The sequence below is a fragment of the Mauremys reevesii genome, linkage group 1 (genome assembly GCF_016161935.1).
Source record: "Mauremys reevesii isolate NIE-2019 linkage group 1, ASM1616193v1, whole genome shotgun sequence".
NCBI lineage: Eukaryota > Metazoa > Chordata > Testudines > Geoemydidae > Mauremys > Mauremys reevesii.
Genome location: NC_052623.1, coordinates 94,495,780 through 94,502,220, shown reverse-complemented (window position 1 = coordinate 94,502,220; position 6,441 = coordinate 94,495,780). Strand labels below are relative to the sequence as shown.

Below are 6,441 nucleotides of genomic sequence, written 5' to 3'. Positions count from 1 at the left end.
TATGGAAAAAAGGATGTATTGTAACCCAGAAACATACACATATTCTTGAAGAAGCTATGAATGTAAGATGAGTGACTATTTTCCCGAGTAGTGTTCTTTCAATCAATGTTAATTATAGCAACATTAACAGTTGCTGTGTTTCCACACCACATCACACGTTACTGGAATGACAGAAGTAGCTGAGCAGACCTGATTTGAAGCCATACAATCACTGTACCAGATTGGCAAAAGGGAAAGCTGATCTTACTCATCAAGTAAGAGATTTGCATATTCTCCAATTATGACAGGTTTGCAATTCAGCAAATACACTTCAAACAATATGCAGATGTTTTAAAAGGGAAGAGTAAGCACAGATTCCTTCACAAATACCTTTGAAGCAGGGGCGGCTCTAGGAATCAGGCTGCCCCAGGCAGCGCGGTGTGCTGCGCCGCCCTTCCTCGGTCCCGCGGCGGGTCCCCTGTTCCCGCGGCTCCGGTTGAGCTCCCACAGCAGGTCCACCGGAGCCCCGGGACGAGCGGACCTGCGGCAGGCATGACTGCGGAGGGGGCGCTCGTCCCGCGGCTCGGCTGGACCTCCCGCAGGCATGACTGCGGGAGCACCACCGGAGCCGCGGCAACAGCGGACCTCCCGCGGGCACGGCTGCGGACGGTTCGCGGGTCCGGCGGCTCCGCTTGAGCTGCCGCAGTCATGCCTGCGGGAGGTCCAGCCGAGCCGCGGGACGAGTGCCCCCTCCGCAGTCATGCCTGCGGCAGGTCCGGTCGTCCGCGGCTCCGGTGGACCTCCCGCAGACATGTTTACTAACTGTGGCTCCATATGAATGCTAACAGAAGCATGTTTACTAACTGTGGCTCCATATGAATGCTTTTTTTCCTGTTGCTGAATAGCAGTAAGTAGAAATTAAATTTGAAACATATTAAAGAGAAAAAAATTGTGGAAGATAGAGGTCCAAGCAAATGTTCAGGTCCCAGGCCATTGAGGTCATTTAGTTAAGTCTGAGAACAAATACAGTGAAACCATACCGAGTCACTACCCTTTAAAATGTGTTTGTCAACAAATCCATATAAAAACTAATAAGACACTTAAAAATGAAAAGGAAACAGAATATGCAGTAATCATGTGGAGTCTTGTTCATACACTATGGATAAATTCACTTTCTCAGGGAATGTTCTCTCTGCCATTTAAACTCTGAAGGGATGTGCAGGGTGAGGGAGAGAAATAGGTGAAGAGCCATCAGTGGACTGGCATCTACACCTTCATTCTTCAGAGGTCTCCCTGTCAGCATTGTATAACCTAGAATATATGGAGAGATAAGGATAGAAGGTCAGGGGAGAGATCAGAGGATTCATATGTATCCTGATTTTAATACTAATTCTTGTATGTATGTCTTAATCCCCATGTAAGTGCAGTGTAGGGACTATGGCTATCATTCTACCATATAGGCTAGACTAGCAATCAAGGACGACTGAATTGCAGCACTTAGTTTTTTCAACAAAAGCAGAATTAAAACAACGAAAAAAACCCACTAAAAATGTTTTCATTATTTTGAGCATCATTAATATTGAATAACTGCCCTTAAATTAACATTAAGGAGTTATATGATAAAGTGATGTAATGTCATGTTGTTCATTGGCAGGATATAACACCATATATTATAGACCAATATTTCAGACTTCAAGTTTGTCACATTATTTATGGGCAATAAGCACATGCAGTATCAAATATTTGCTTTCTTTTAGACGAAATTAAATTTCAAACATGGTTCAGATTTCTCATTTTCTCATATTAAAATCCAGCTTATAAACAAATCACTTCCTATGCAGATGCTCTATATTGTTCACAAATAGAGACGTGCTCAATAAAGGGGGGAAATTACTCATTCCAAAATTAGCTGCAACAATCATGAAATCTTGTAAATTAGCATGATACACATTATTCTTTTGGCTCAGTAACCTAAAAAGGCAAATTTGGTTTGCATTCCTCAAAGTCAGACGTAACACATACAAAGTCTTTCCATGCAAAGTGGTAATTACAGAATTATCACTGCATACAGTTTCTTTCACTCTGTTTCCTTGGACACTTAAACATTTATACTAAAAGTTTATATTAGACAAGTGAAAAAGAGCTTTCATAAAGCAGGAGGGGAAGCTTAATGATTTGTACTGTAACAAGTGCAAAGCACATTTGAGATGGACTGAAGGATTCAGTGCAAAAATCCAGGATATCTGAACATGGGTCAACCTTTGCAATGTATGGACAGTCAAGCTTTGATTAAAGTCAAGGGAAAGACACCCAGTGATTTCAATGATCCTTATATAACTATGTTTTTTTTGTTTTTTGCCTTTTTTTTAATCTAAATTCTCTACTCTGTTAGAGGTTGCTGATTTTTTTTTTTGCTTTTTTTTTTTAATCTAAAGACATTCTCTACTCTGTTAGAGGTTGCTGATTTGTTGTTGTAAATTATTTATCTGTTCAATAATTTTTGGTGAATAATTGTTTTCATTATTCAGCCAGCTTTGATATATGGGAAAAATGTAAGTATGTGGTGGCTTATTGTCATGGCTTTACAATGGTCACATTACTCACAAGTGTGTGGAAGGTTTGAAGTCTTGATAAAACAACTGTAAATCTCAGGTCCAGCCTGATGTTGAGCAACAGGATATCAGAAGTAGTTTCATTTGATAGGATGACCTTTTCTAATTTATCATTACCAAGATACAGTCATAAGTATTTTAGGATGGTTCATTCCCCTCAAGTTATTTTTTTTTCATACCATACTGTGCCTACTGTCATATACTTGCATACCTGCCAAGTGTCGCTCATCAGGAGTGACAGTCACACCTTTGCTTTTGCTTTCACTCATCCCATCTGGAATGTCACTCAGACACAGAGCTCCAGGGAGCGAGTATGGTTCTCACTGACACAATTCCTCTGGGCTTCTAGAAGCTACTGAGGAGACAGCCAAGACTGCCTTCTCCCTTCCCTTGCCTATTGCTGCTCCCTGTGCTGTCTCCTTTGTACTTACTGTGTCAGCACAGCTAGAAAAGGCAGTGGTGGGAGGAAGGTGGTTTCCAGCACTAACTGTCTCACATTTACACTCTCACCAACATACCTGCCTCATATTCCTTATATAACCCTTCTCCCACGTGGTGCCAGAAGTAACAAGGGCCAGGTTCAATATCAAGAGGGTTCTCTTAACATTATAAAACTAAACTGTCTTAAACCCCACCCATAAATCTGGGAAAACTAAACACCATCTCTTGGCATCTCTAGAGGCAATACTTCTCCTTTTGCAAGCATTGAGTCAGTGTATAACAAAACAACAGTTATTAAGAGAAGAAAATATAACAGTAATTTGGGAAAATGCCTCAACAATGACTCAAAAGTTTGCAAGCAGTAAGTGAAAGACTCACAGTATTTTTGGCAGTAGCCCTTTGCCTTACTTTCCCATCTTGCAGTGTGAAAGACCAGGGGATAAATGTCCCTTTAACAAGCCAGAATGTCCCCTCTTTCCCTCCGCTGCACCTTTGTCATAGGTTTATTCCCCACTTTGAACTTTAGCGTCCAAAAGATGCGGACCTGCATGGATCCTTCTAAGCTTAAATCCTAGCTTAGATCTGGTACTTGCTGCCACCAGCCAGGTTTCAGAGTCTGGCACACTTTCTGTTCCCCCAAACTTTCCCTGGGAACACAGATCCAAACTCCTTGGATCTTAACACAAAGGGAAATAAACCATTCCCCCACCTTCTTCCCCCTCCCCTAGTCGTTGGGAGAGATTACCTTGATTCAATTCCTTGAATCTAAACAAAGAGGGATTCACCTCCCCCCAACCTGTCCCTGGTGAGTCAAACTAATCCCCTGAGGTTTCAAACAAGGGAAAAAATCAAACAGGTTCTTAAAAAGAAAAGCTTTTAATTAAAGAAAAAAGAAAAGGTAAAATTTAGCTCTGTAAAATCTGGATGGAAGTTTACAGGGTATACAGCTTATAAAAACTAGAGAGCTAGCATCAGTACAAATACAGCAACCAAAAATAAAATATTTCTCCAGCAAAACACACATTTGCAAATACAGAAATCAATCAAAAAGACTAATCCGCCTTTCTAATACTCACTATACTGAATAGAAGAGAATACTTCAGGAAGCTTGGAGAGCCTGGATATACGTCTGGCCCCTCTTAAATCCAAAGAGAGAACAGCCCCCAAAACAAAGAACACAAACAAAGGCTTCCGTCCACCGAGGTTTGAAAGTATCTTGTCCCCTGATTGGTCCTCTGGTCAGGTGTCCGTCAGGTTTACTGAGCTTGTTTTACAGGTAAAAGAGACCTTAACCCTTAACTATCTGTTTATGACAACCTTACTTACAGTTTGTTGTGCAAGGTCATTGAAGCCCCAGAGTCCAAGGGTGCATTCAGCTTCTGGAATCAGCTCCTAGCTGTGAGGGCAGGGATGGGTGGATGAATGACGCCTCTACTATCCATTTTACCAGATTTAAGACTCAGGCCCTTAGCTTATCTATAATTTCAGTTGTAACTTTTAGCACATCACTCCCCTCTCCCTCTGCTGCATCCCACTTACAGTTCCCTTTCCTTTGTTAGTGAAGACCCTGAGATGTATTCACTGGGCTCACCTCGAACCTGGGAGGTGGGGGAGCATCACTGAGAATACCTCTGCTGCTGCCCAAGCAAATGGCTCACAGCTATCACTGCTGCTGCTTACAGCTCCTATGATATTACATTCTGAGGTTCCACCCCTTAACCAGCCTTTTAGTGATTTCAGAAGATAGTAGTAAACCTCACAGCCAGTGCAGTCTCTGTGCTGTCTTTCTATGTCCCCACCCAAAGTCTAAGGCTCAGCTCCTACACCTGCTCAGCAGTGATATCAGCTCTAGGAATCATGAATTGGAAACAAAAACTCTCAACTGAGCCCAATCAGCTCTCTCATTAGATTCTAAAAACAGGTAGGTCAAATAGTGCTTAGAATGCCTTAGACTGAATCCACATCTCAAACCACTGTCTTCATTCACTTCCTTCTCCCCGATTTTGCATCCGTACCCCCTGCGTAGCAAGTGAGGTTCAGTTTAGGGTGACCACCTCAATCAAAGTAGGCTAAGCATAGTTCTGCTTTACTTGTACAATAAGGAGAGCAATGTTTCTTTACCCCTGCATTCAAATAATAGAGTGATTTGTAACCTAAAACCAACCAAAATTTATCATTTTGACAATGCAGCTCAATCTGCTGTGCACTTAGACAGAGTAGGCATGACTATGCAAAGACTGTCTGCTCCTGAAGTCTTTTCCACTGGTTCATCACTAGATATTAGGGGAGTGTTCATTCCAGACACTGCTTACACCCACTAAAGGAGAGGAGGGAGGGGCAACTGAATGAATTCTAACAGGCTGAGTCCCTCCCTTTTCCTCCTTTTTAAGCCACTTCCCTTTTGTGGATGTATTTCACAGCCAGTATATTTCTAGGAAAAGGATTTGTTTTTAATTAGCTTATGGTGGCTCAATGTCTGCAATAGCTCTGCCAAAATATCACCACACAAAGACATTTTAAATATGTTCTCTTTTATTGCCTGAGTACAGGAAATCTATATGGGAAGGTTAAAATTAACATGAAGGTAAAGCACTCCATTCATTCATTTAATTTCAATATTGTATTAACAGAAAGTTTTGTGGCTGTAACTGTACTTTTGATTGGTTCTCAGTATTAGTCAAATGGTAGTTCTTAATAAAGTTGAGACAAACTTGAGCCTTCACTGACAGGGGGAAAGGAGCACATCTGATATGTTCCTTGCAACTCCTGGATTTTGTCTGCTACCCTCTCCATACTATTTGCCTTGGGGAGCTCTTCTTCACTCCTGGAAAGTCATGCAATACATAAGAAATTCAGTTCAGCTGGGTGCAATAGCCTTACTACTACCTGTAAAGAGAGAGCAAAACATACCTCACAAAGAGAAGCTTCTGCATGCAAAGTGCAAATCTAGGCATTTCTCCCTGCTTTCCAGCAACATCCAGTCAACAAAAGAAGACAGCATCTAAATATTCTGGCCTCCTGTTGAAAATAAAGGAGTCAGTTGCAGTGACTGACATTAAGCACTTCCTTTACTTTGTGCCTTGGAGTCAGCTCTATTTCTGTAAGGTGTGGGGGACTGAGAAAACTTGTGCTGATGATAACATGTTTTGTTTGATGAATTCCTCCTAAGTGAGTAAAACTGTCTGCCGGGATTGGGAATAAATCCTGAATTGTCCAGATTTACAATCTAGGATTTGTCTTCTTCAAGGATGATGAAGCTAAAGTGAACTATGACCACTTTACTTTGAATGAGAGCATCCACCTAGGAATTTAATGCACTTTAACAGCACACCTTAGTTAAATGGTCTTAACCAATGTCCCAATGTAGGCAAACTGTTAATGACCAGATGCTCAGCTGGTATAAATCAAT

General features: G+C 41.5%; 1 long non-coding RNA gene across 2 annotated transcripts; it reads right to left on the bottom strand.

The window, feature by feature from the left end:
- Positions 1-989: 989 nt before the first annotated feature.
- On the bottom strand, positions 990-6,319 carry LOC120395717. 2 transcript variants are annotated; one of them, XR_005592753.1, is made up of 3 exons: positions 5,943-6,319; positions 4,359-4,428; positions 990-1,290 (listed from the first exon to the last, which is right to left on the bottom strand). It is a non-coding gene; the product is annotated as an uncharacterized LOC120395717 (long non-coding RNA). The 2 variants fall into 2 exon arrangements; XR_005592752.1 differs by lacking the exon at positions 5,943-6,319 and adding an exon at positions 4,624-4,765.
- Between the last annotated feature and the right edge of the window lie 122 nt (positions 6,320-6,441).